Source organism: Monodon monoceros, unplaced genomic scaffold (assembly GCF_005190385.1).
Source record: "Monodon monoceros isolate NGI ecotype Baffin Bay Population unplaced genomic scaffold, NGI_Narwhal_1 Super_Scaffold_18, whole genome shotgun sequence".
NCBI classification, from domain to species: domain Eukaryota; kingdom Metazoa; phylum Chordata; class Mammalia; order Artiodactyla; family Monodontidae; genus Monodon; species Monodon monoceros.
This window is the reverse complement of record NW_021703774.1, coordinates 156,770,476-156,782,468: the sequence shown is the minus strand read 5'-3', so window position 1 is coordinate 156,782,468 and position 11,993 is coordinate 156,770,476.

Genomic DNA, 11,993 nt, shown 5'->3' with positions numbered 1-11,993 from the left:
GGAGGGGCGGATGAAGGGAATGGGGGTTTCCAGGCCCAGAGGGCAAGGAGTAGAGTCGTCCCTCTAGCCCTGACCATAAACACCCCCTCAGCCCTCAAGACCCCTGTCCCCCAGGGGACTCTTCGGTTCCGGGCCCCTGAGTCGCAGCCGGGACCCGAGAGGTTCCCATCAGCCCTGAGGAGTGAGTGCGGCAGAGGCCTCGGGGGGACCAGAGAAGGAGAGGGAGAGAGAAAAGGATGGGAGGGAAGGGGAGGAACAGCGGGCGCAGAGGAGGAGGTGTGCAGGAGGATGGCCGGTGGAGGGAGATGGAGGGCAGAGGGGGAAGATTTCTCATAACCAAGCCTGAACCTCCCGTAAGGAGGCAGGAAGTGCCCTCTTGCCGCAGTGCTCCCCGCTGCCAGCCTCCACTCTCCTCTTCTCCAAGCTCGGGGATCACAGGAGGAGGGGGCTGGGGAGAAAGGAGGAGATGGGACAACAGGGGAGAACCAGAAGTGAAATAGACTGAGAAGGTTCTAAAACATGAAGAAGGAACAATGTAGCAATGTCTGAATTGGGGAAATGAAACAAAGTAATATGTGTGAAGCTGACAGGGGGAGATGATATAATGGGGGGAGTAGCTGCTGCAACAATGTATCCAGGTGAGGGCTCCAAGGAGGTAAGGATGTAACCCGGTGGGGAGCCAGACACTATGAAGCAAGTAACAGAATTGGGGCTTAGCAAAGAATCCTACAGCTTGTAGAAGAAGAGCAGTGCCTGGGAATCTAGAACAGGGAGACAGGAGAGAAGGGTCTGAAAAAGGGCTCACTGTACCTGGGAGCTGGGAGAAGAGGCTGGTAAATGATTCCCAGAGGAGGGGACATGTGTGCTGGGTTTTGGAGGATGAGCAGGAGTTTGCTGGAGAAGAACAGTCCACAGAGAGTGAACACCATGTGGCAGACATGAAAGCAAGAGAAACAATGTTGTGCACTATACCCAGCGAATAGCCAGGAGTCTTGGGTGGTAGAAGGGGGTCAAAGGGATGAGGCTGGAGAAGCACACTGAGTGCACTGAAGGGAATCAATTCGGTATAGAGTCTTGGGCATGAGGGCAGCTGGTTGGGTCAGGAAAGGCTTCCTGGGAGAGGTCAGTGGGAGCTGGGCCTGCAGTCTAGGCAGAAAGAGACAAGTAAAGAGAAGAAACATGGTACAGGGGATGGTGCCCTGCCTAGGAGTCAGGAGACATAGTTCTTAGTCCCAGCTCAGCCACCAACTTGCTGTGTTACTTTGGGGAAGCCATTGTACCTCGCTGAGCCTCGATTTCCCCATGGGCAAAACAAAAAGGCTGAACTAACAGCTCTCAGAAGACCTCACTATGACTCGAGAGCATTCCTTCGGCCTCGGTTTCCCCTTCAGGACAATGACAAGTTGGACAACAGTGTTTCCAAAGGCCTTCCAGCTGAAATCATCTTCAGTCCTCTGATCTTTCCCCAGCCTGGGCTGGCCTCAGCCCATGGCCCAACCTGAACAGAAAACATGCAGCAAAGAAGCCCCATGTGGAAGCCAAGAGTCCCAGTCCCAGCTCGGGGCTCCCCCAGAGCGGCCACACAGGCTCACCCAGCAAGACCTGACTGGCCTTAAATTCATCCTCTCGGGGCACCACACTTTACAGTTTGTAGCACACGTGGTAGCATGGAGCAGAGCTTGTGCATCAGATAGTACTCTGAGGCTAGGCTGTTTGGGTTCAAATCCTAGTAAGTGTGCCACTTACTAGCTCTGTGACCTGGGACATGTTTCTTAACCTCTCTGTGCCTCAATTCCCTTTTCTGTAAAACCAAGGTAATAATGGTAGCTCCTTCATAAGGTTGTAAAGATTAAGTGAGCTTTAACTTTCTTTTTCTTTTTGCGGTACGCGGGCCTCTCACTGTTGTGGCCTCTCCCGTTGCGGAGCACAGGCTCCAGACGCACAGGCTCAGCGGCCACGGCTCATGGGCCCAGCCGCTCCGCGGCATGTGGGATCTTCCCGGACCGGGGCACGAACCCGTGTCCCCTGCATCGGCAGGCGGACTCTCAACCACTGCGCCACCAGGGAAGCCCTTAAGTGAGCTTTTCTACATAAGACATTTGGCAGAGTAACTTGCACATGGCAGGCACTCAACAGGCATAATTCAATATTAACATCACCACATCCATGCTCTTGCTGTCATCCCATGCCAGCCCCTCAGCGTGGGGCTGCACCCATTTTACAGACCAACACCCTCTAACCTTGAGGATGGAACCCAATGCCTTGGTTTGGACTCAAAGCCCACCTTGTGAGCCGCTGCTTCTCCCATGCTGAGGCCCTCTGGCGCTCAATTGTTCAGCCCCAAAACACCCCGTGGCACAGGGCCAGGCACCCAGGAGGTGACCAGTGAATGTCTGTTAAATGTAAGAAGCAATACACTCTCATTAGAAACAGCACCGCCTACAGCAATGGCTCTTCCACCCCAAAGGGAGGTATGTTCCCATCTCCATACATGTCTCTCCCCGAGCTGGGACTTACTACCTTTAACCACACTTCGGTTCCCTAATATACCATGACTTTTCCCACCTCTGAGCCTTTGTCCACCTTGATCCCTCTGCCTATCAATGTGCTGCCATCCTTCAAGGCCTGGAACAAAGGACACCTCCTCCATGGAGCCCTCCCTGATTCGCCAGAGCCAAAACCAACTTCTCTTTCCCCTGACTCACTTCCTCAGCCCCTCATCTAACTGGGAGCTTCCTGAGGTCAGGGAGCAGGCTGAGCCCCCTCAGTGTCCCTAGTGCTCAGCACAGGCCAGACACAGAGAGGAGAGCAGTAAACAGTGCCTACAGTGACTGGCAGGTCAGCAGCAGAACAGGGACAAGAACCTAGGCACTGGACTCCCTGCCCAGTTGCTCCTCTCTGCCCAGGAAACCAGACTCACAGCCCAGCCTCCAATTGGCCTGGATCATGTCCCAGACGCTGGGAAGGAACGTGGTGCTCAGCGCGATGGGCAAGGAAAGGGCCCCTCCTACCCTGGCCCAGGAGGAACCATAGACAGGCCACTTGAAGGAAGCAGGCCTCCTATCCTCCCCCCAACCGAGCAGGTCTGCCCTCCCTTCCCAACTGGGCTACCCCAGGTCAGGCCCTGCCCTCTCTGGCCTCTGGTCTTTCTGTTAGTTCCTCAAATGTGAGGACTGGAAAGGCCCCTGGGTCACCCAATCCCATCTCCCCACTTTGCAGATGTGGAAGTAGAGGCTGGGGGGCAGGGGGGGTAGCTGCCCATGGTCACATGACAAGCCACCTCTCAGATTCACCTCTGAGACCTAACAACCTTAGGGAAAATATAATCATTAAAATAAGTAAAATAAAAGTAACTATTCAGGGCTTCCCTGGTGGCACAGTGGTTGAGAGTCCGCCTGCCGATGCAGGGGACGCGGGTTCGTGCCCCGGTCCAGGAGGATCCCACGTGCCACGGAGCGGCTGGGCCCGTGAGCCATGGCCGCTGCGCCTGCGCGTCCGGAGCCTGTGCTCCGCAACGGGAGAGGCCACAACAGTGAGAGGCCCACGTACCGCAAAAAAAAAAAAAAAAAAAGTAACTATTCAGGAGCAGCTTCCTTTTAACTAGCTGCCAACTTGTTAACTAGGTGCACCTCCCCCCAACACTGCTCCTAACCCCAGCCTAGTGAAGGAGGCATTATTGGCCCATTTGACAGAGGAGGACAGTAAGGCTGAGTCAAGGAGTCGCTTGCCCGGGTTCACGATGCTTCTGTGGCAGAGCTGGGATTCGAACCTGTCTGGGGGAGGGAGGCAGGGCCTCCTCCCTGCTTCTCTTCAATGCCTGCCCTCACAGCACAACACGCCTGCCACAAACCCACCAAGCAAGGCTCACCGACAAGATGCAGGACACACGCAAGATACACCTGCACACCCACAGCCCCCAGCACAGGGCCAGGTGGAGAGCAGGTGCTCGATCAATGTCCGCAGAATGAACAAACTAGTCCATCAAAAGACAGGCCCGGTGCCCGAGCCCACGCAGCCCTGAGCCTCCTTGGCCTGCCCGATGCTCCCAAACAACATGGCATCTCAGGAAGCAGACTCCAGCTGCTTGCTAACTGCCTCACCTGGGGCACACTGCTTAACCTCTTGGGCCTCTGTGTCGCCATCTGTAAAATGGGGTAACAATACCTACCTCATAGGGTTGTGGTAAGAACTGAGATAAAGCATGTTAAGCACCTGGAACTGTGCCCGGTACGCAGCGCGCACTCTCTAAGGACCGGCCACTATCACTGTCACCATCACCATCATGCCTGGCTCCCTGACAAGGGAGCAACTTCAGGGCAGGAGCCAGGTAGAATTCAGCTGCAGACACCCTCACCCCACCCTCAATGGCAGCCTAGCCGTGAGGAGGTGGCAGGAAACATGTGGTAGGTGAGCGGAGGGCTGAGACAGACATGGGCACCCACCCCGGCTGTGGGCCCTGGAGAGGGTGTCAGTATATGGGTGCTGCCAGGTACCCCGAGAAGCAAGAATATCCTTCCCCTGCTCCCACTGTAACAGCCCCCCCACCTCTCCAGGAGCTTTGCCTGCTCAGTCCCCACACAGCCCCCCAAATCCCACCCCAGGAAGGGAAGACAGGCCTAATGAGCCACCCACAGTGCCCTGCTGCCCGCAATCGAATTGGCAATCAGCTTGCTGCAATTAGATTTCCCAGATCCTGCTCGTGATTGATTCTAAATTACCCTTATTAAAGTCTGGGCCGGTGAGCAAGGCTTGGGGGGTGGGGGCAGGACAGGTGGGGCCTGGCTGGCAGCTCAGGAGGTGCAGAGTTCTAGGAGGGCTTGGGCTAAGGCTGATCCCAGAGTGAAGCAAGCCCATGGCCCAGAAGCGGGGTATAGGCCCTAACTAGCATCATCCCCCACCCCACACCCACTCCTCAGATTCCTCCCCAGCCCCCCAAGCCCCCACCACTCATCGCTCATCTCAGAAGACCCCAGTCCTGAAGGGGTGTGATAACACGGTCAGCAACAGCGCAGCCAGAACCCAGAGTAGTTGAAACGCAACTGAACACCCAGCTCCACCAGTGCCCAGCCGTGTGAGCTCTGACAGGTGGCTTGACATCTCCAAGCCTCACCAGCGTCAGAAGGCTCAATGAGACCACCTGCCCAGTCCTTGGCCAAGGCCCCAGGCCATCTCTGGGCTTCGGGACTCCCATCTGTGAGACAGCAGGCTACAGGCTGCAGGGCTGCGGGGCTGATGGTCTCTTTAGGGCTCTCTCACCCCTGAGGTCCTATGCAAACAACAACAGTCACCTACTCTGGGCCAGGACCTGTGTGATGAATGGAACACAGCCGAGGTATTCCCCAGCTGGGAGGAAAATGGGAAGAGCCCAGCCCAGTGTCACCATGTCCATGGCTATATCTCAAACAGCAAGGTCTCTCTGGGTTCCAGGACTGGAAGGGCGGGCCTGAAGAGTCATCAAGTCCCATCTTCTGCCTCCAGACTTACCCACAGGCTGCCAACAGCTCCAAAGAAACGAATTCCGCATGAACTCAGTACCACGAGGCACTGGAAAGTGCTTCCTCTAATCTGGCCCAAATCCTGCCTGCTGCAATTGGGAGTCCAGGCCCACGTTCTCCCTCTTGGGGTAGCCCGGCGGGGATTCTGCTTTGGGTCATCCACGATCGTTCAAACTTGGTTCCCAAATTCTCCACCCCCAAAAAGCAATTCCTCGGTGAGATCAAGAAAGGGACAGGAAAAGAGCAGAACCAAAGCAGGTATACGGAAGAGATCGCTGTTTGTAGGAGCAGAGCCCACTGCTCACCAGGCACTTTATTATTTTGTGTTGTTCATTCTCAAGGAACTCTGAGGCAGAGGTATTCTTAGCTCATTTTAAAGAGGCAACTGAGGCTCAGAGAGGTTAAGTGAACTTGCCAAGATCACACAGCCAGAAATTGGCAGAACCAGGACTTCAACCCTGGTCCAGTTGGCTCTCAAGCTGCACCCTCAGGTTTGGCGACCCCAAAACAGACATAGCACCAAGGGCCAGGTGGGGACCCAGGGGTGGGAAGAAGGCAGACCTCAGCCAGCTGGGGCACGCAAAACCCTCTCCACCTGGTATGAAAGGCCAGCACAGGCATTCCCTGCCCTCCACCCTCAGCAGCCAGGTAGGGAAGGGGCCAGATCACTTGTCAGGGGCCACCCTCACCCCATCCCCCCGCTGGGCCCTCAGCCATTGCCGCTCAGACTCCCCCTGTAATCACGGCTTCCTGTTTGGCGCTGAGACTGGGCCTGGTCAGTGGGGGAGGGGAGCAGACACCCCTCTGGCCAGGGCCTGCTCTGGAGGGAGGGGGGCCGGAAGTGAGGCCTACCCGGCCTCCTGGAATCTTGGGAGGCTGGGAGCCAAGGCAAGGGGAGGGGGTGTCAGCCAACAAATATTTACCAGGCGCTGGCCTGATGTTCCCAGGATGTGGTGGAACATTAGGGGGGACAGCAAGACAAGCCAGGTGGTCTGGGACCAGCACAGACCCTGCTCGCTGCTTCAGGGGGCAGTTGGGGGGTGAGCAAGGGGCTGGACCCTGGGGCAGCCTCGGGCTCCAGTCACCCTGCCCCCCACCCCGGACACAAAATCACAGGGCTCCAAGCAGCTGGGCTGGAGCCCAGAGCCACAGGGCCTCCGTCCCACACAGAAGTGGTGGCCGCACCTTGGCGCTCAGACCGCAGGCCCACCCCATACGGCCCCCTGGTGCCTCTGAAGCCACGGGCACACACCTTGGACCCAGCAGGACTCTGCCAGCCTCACTGTCACCCCAACTCACCTCCAAAGTAGACAACACAAAGCCCCAGCCTGGGCTCCAAAGTTCACAGTCCTGGCTTCCTTCCTTCCTTCATTCATTCATTCACTCATTCATTCATTCAAACCATTCAATTCTGGGCCAGGCAAAGAGTTGGACTTGGGGGTTCAGCAAAGAACAAGGCAAACACAGAGCCTCCCTAAGGCACTCATGGTCTATCAAGAAAGTATTCTGATACTTCTCCTGACTGCTGTGTGACCTCCAAGTCACTCTCCCGCTCTGAGGCTCAGTCACTCAGGCCAGAGAGAACCTTAGGTACAAGGGGGCCAAGACTCAGGGATGGGGTGGTAGGGATGTACATTTGGGCTCCACACAACTTTCTAAGGGTCAGAGGGGATTAAAGGCAGGCCTGGTCGCCTATGCAGAGTGAGCCACACACTGGGGGCATCCAGTGTGTGTACAGGGGGAATGGTGGCTTTTTTAGACCCCTCTCATTCTGAGGTTCTAAACATTTCCCCTGTCCTGTGCCATGATCACATGATCCAGACACAAGCCCCCGCACCCCCCCAATCTTGTTGACTCCCGGCACAGTTTATAAAGCTCTCCCTTGACCCGTCACCCATGACCTTCAGAATAGCTCGTTTACAGATCACAGAGCCTTGTGAGGCAGTGGAGGAGCAAGGGCTCCAGGGCCAGACCCGTCCCCCGCCCCATGCAACATGCCTCCAAGGCTACAGTGAGAATTAAATGAAAAAAGATAGGAGACATGCCCGGCCCAGAGCCTGGCAATGAGCAGGCATTCATGATACAGGTAATGTGGGCATAATTTGCGGGTAAGGAGGGCCCAGAGAGGTAAGTACCTTGCCCAAGATCACACAGCAAGAGAGGGTAAAATTAGGACTGCGGCCCAGTTCTATTAGCCTGCCAGGCCCTGGCTCAATCCAGCTCTGCCACTTGCCAACTGTGTGACGTTGAGCAAATCACTTAACCTCTCTGTGCCTCAGTTTTCTTCATCTGTAAAATGGGAGTTCTAACAATTCCTACCTCCAAAGATTATCATGAGGATTAAATGAGCCAATGCATATAAAGTGCTCAGTGGGCAGGGCTCTCAGTATGCATTAGCTGCTCTTTGTATTATTAAGCCCTCAGAGGTGTGGAAGCTGCCTCCCAAATCATGGCCTCAGCCACTGCCACGCTCACCACCTCCCATCCCCAGCTGTCTCAGTTTGCTCCAGCCTTGAGGAATCCTATTACAGCCCCTTCTAGAACAACCCATCCCTCTCCCCGCAAGCAGCTCTGGGGCATGGTCCCAGCTCCAATGGGAGGGGCAGGAGGGAGGCCTGCAGCAAGACCTGGCTTCTAGGGGAAGCTCTGTCTTGACTCTCTCCTCTCCACGATGCCCCTCCCATCCACCCCACTTCTGCCCCAGCATTTTCCAGATGTCAAGCCCAAAGCTGTCCCTGCCCCAGCGCTGCCCTGGGGCCTCCCAGGACCCCATGCCCCAATCCATGGGGTAGGAGCAGCCATTTGTTTTCAAAAGGCCACACTGCATTTTCTCCAGCAGAGGTCAACCCCACACCAATCCCCAATATGAGGGAATAAGAAACACACTGAATTTGTAGCTGGGGGCACTGTGCTGCTCCCCAGGGAGCAGAAAGCACCAGGTTCCAATTCCAACTCGGACATGAGAATGGTGTGACACCCCCACCCCGACCAATAACACCCCTAATAATAATTGTATACATCAAGTATTTGTCCCCAGTTGACAGGTAAGAAAGCTGAGGGTCAGGGCAGGCTACAGCTTGCTCAGTGTCACATGGCAACCATTTTTATAGCTTAGCTTAAAAACCTCCTCCTCCAGGAAGCCCTCCCTTGCCCTCCGGGCTCCCTCCTGGAAAGGCCCCATCTCCTGAGAGCTCAATGGCAAGCTGTGCTCAGTCTCCCCAAGGAGATTATTTTCTCATCACAACACCCCTGTGAGGCTGGCACTGTTACTGTCCCCATTTTACAATGAGGACGTTGAAACAGAAATCCCTTACCCAAAGTTTCTGTCCCTGGAGCCCCTGCCACCTTGGGTGCTAACAGCAACAGATCCCTATGGTATCCCTGTGTCAGGGCCTGGCCTGGAACAGTCTAGGGGTCCCCAACGTTTAATTTTTAAAGTGAGAACAATCTTGCCCTGGCAACCCAATGTTCACAGTCAACCAGAGGAGCTGGAGGGAAGAGGAGTAGGGAGCTCCTGGATACCTGAAATCGTGGGGGTGGGGAGGGAGCAGGAACTACCAGGCATGGGGCTGGGGATTCAAAAGAATTCCCTGATTGATTTCCCCTTCCCATGGTCCCTCACCCTACCACCCCCCATCCCTACCACATTCCCAAACACAGAATGGCAACCTTGTAAAAGAACAAGTGAACATTTGCTGAGTGTTAACTATGCGCCAGGCACTGTGCTAAGAGCTTTATATGTTAACCCTGCTCATTCTCCTATTCTCCCCATTTTACAGAGGTGGAAATGAAAGCACAGAGAGGTTAAGTAACTTTCTCAAGGTCACACAGCCACAAAACAGTGAACTCCCAACACTGGGAATTCAAACAAGGCTAAGTGACACCTAAATCCCTTTCAGCCCTGAGTATCTAAAGAACACTTTTCAAGCTGAAATTTCCAGGATCCCCACACTCTGGGTCTTTCTGGGTAGTGACTTAAGTACAGCAACTGAAGCGGCCCTGAAGGCAGATGTCTCTCAGAGTCATAACTAGCTGGTATCTCAGGAGAGGACTCCCAGAGCAGATGCCAGGACACACATGCACACACCCCAACTCACCATCTACAGCGCGAATGAGCCCCACTACTCCTCCTGAGGCCATCCTGGAAGCTGCTCCACACACACACACACACACACACACACACACACACACACTCCTTTTCAAGCTGGTGGGCACCTAGGTGTCATCCTGCCCTTCCCCTACCCTGAGCCAGCCACTGCCCATCCCAGTGATGTCCTGGGAGGCCCCCGCCACGGAGGCCACTCCTGGAGCCACCCTGGTTGGGGCTCTTCTGGTCTAATCTCAGTCCCTCCTGCTGCAGGCATCACCCTCTTCCTCTGGTGTGCCACCCTGGCCACTGGTCACCACCCATTAACCCTTTGCCTCCCAGGCCAGATGAGGTGATGTCCCTGCTCCGCAGCCGGGCCCCTGGAAAGGTGTGAAGCCTGGAGAGGGATGCCCCCCTACCTCATCCGGAGCCCCAACCCTCCTCTCCTCCAAGTCAAGCCCACCATCTGAGCCTCCAGGCCCAGACCCCGGGGGTGTGATTTACCTGCCACCCAGCACTGGGTCTGAGCCACACCCACTCTACCTCAGCCTCAGATCCAGGGGCACCCTGCCTTATCGGGGCCTTTCACCTCCGTGCGCTCATTTAATTCTTTCCACCACCTCATGGGACACGGATTACGAGCCTTGTTCTATGGATGAGGAAAAGTTGTTCGGCAAGGGACGTGACTTGCCCAGGGGTCACCCAGCTCAGGATCCTGCTGGGCTGCCAGGTCTAAAGCATGCTGTCCGGTGTCCCTTTCATTCATCACACACCAAACATTGACTGAGCTCTTCCTGTGGGTGAGCACACACATCCTCTCATTTAATCTCGCAGGAGGGTGTTATTAGCCCCGTTCCACAGAGGGGGAAATGGAGGCTCAGAGAGGTGAGATAACTTGTCCAAGGTCACACCACGAATCAGGGGAGGGATCAGGATTTGAACCCAAGGCTGTGTGATTTCCACATCTTTGATTTCAAAGATGGTCTTCCAGAAGTGTAGCTGAGAAAGTAACCCAGTTGCTAGGATGGGCTGGGTCCCTGTCCCTCCCAGGGACCTCTTTTCCTCACCCCACCTGGGGAATAACTGGGGATGAGGCACCCAGCCCACCGGGCCCCATACTCAGCCTGGCATTCAACACTCCCCCCCACCCCAGCTCATAGTCCCCAGATGGGAAAGGCTGAGGAGTAGCCTGCCTGTCCAAGATGCAACCTCTGAGCCCCTGCCTGACCTCCTCCCATTTCACAGACTGGCCAACTGAGGCCCAAAGAGACTTGCAGTGGAGGAGTAGGCACCCGGGGGGGGGGGTTGCCTGAGAGGCCTGGGTCCCTCTCAGCCTGGGGAACGGGGGACAGGCATAGCTCCTAGAACCAACCAAGGGGATCAGGCCTAGAAACCCCCCAGTTCATGCCCAGGCCAGGCTCCAGACACGTGCCCATAGGGAACTCACTTGGGACCTGGGTCCCTCAAAGGGGAGGAGGTGGCCTTTCCTCCTGCTCCCTCTGATGGAGCTAGGACTGAGCTCAACCCCACGGCTGCTGCGGTCACTCAAAGGAACACCCAGGGGTCACCTCATACATACATACTCACCGCTACCTGCACACTCGGCCCCGCTCAGGGGTGCATGCTCCACGCACGGGGTAACCCATGCACCTGCCAACACACGCCTGCACACACACGCACACACACTCCCATGGGTTGGAGCACACACCCACCACAGAGGTCTCCCCCTCAACACACTCACCCCTTGTAGGCACACACAGCATGGCCAACAGTCCCCAGCCCGTCTCCGGCACACACCGTGCACAATGGGTCACCCTGACACGACCACACGCAGGTAGGGCACGATGGCCCCCATCCATGGGGACGGACTGGTCCTCACGCCTCATCCTTCACCCGTGCACACCCCACAGGTCCCAGCACCCTCCACGGAGGTGGACACACACGCGGTCACACTCACCCACCCCCTCAGGTCACCTTCACACAGGTCCCCTTCACCCCTCCCCCTCCCCGGGCCCCCCTGCCCTCCCGCCCGCGACCCTCGGAGGGAGGAACCTAACGCACACCCTCCCCCAGCAGGGGGAGGCGACCCGATTCCCTAAAAGTGGCCGCGGTCCGGGCACACCCACGAAGCAAAGCCACGTCTGCTCAGACCCGAGACACGCCCAGCGCGGCCCCGCGCCCGGACCCCAGCCCGGACCCCAGGCCGCCCACGGGGAAGGGTCCCGCCCCCGGGGAAACGAGCCCCCGGGGAAACGAGCCCCCGGGAGGCGCGGGCGGCCAGGCACTGAACCCCCGCCCCCCCCAGGGCCGGCGCGGCGCGCGAGCCGGGGCGCGGGAGCGGGAAGCACTCACCCCCGCGGCGCGCCCCGCCAGCAGCAGCAGCAGCAGGGGCGGCAGGAGCAGCCCGCGGG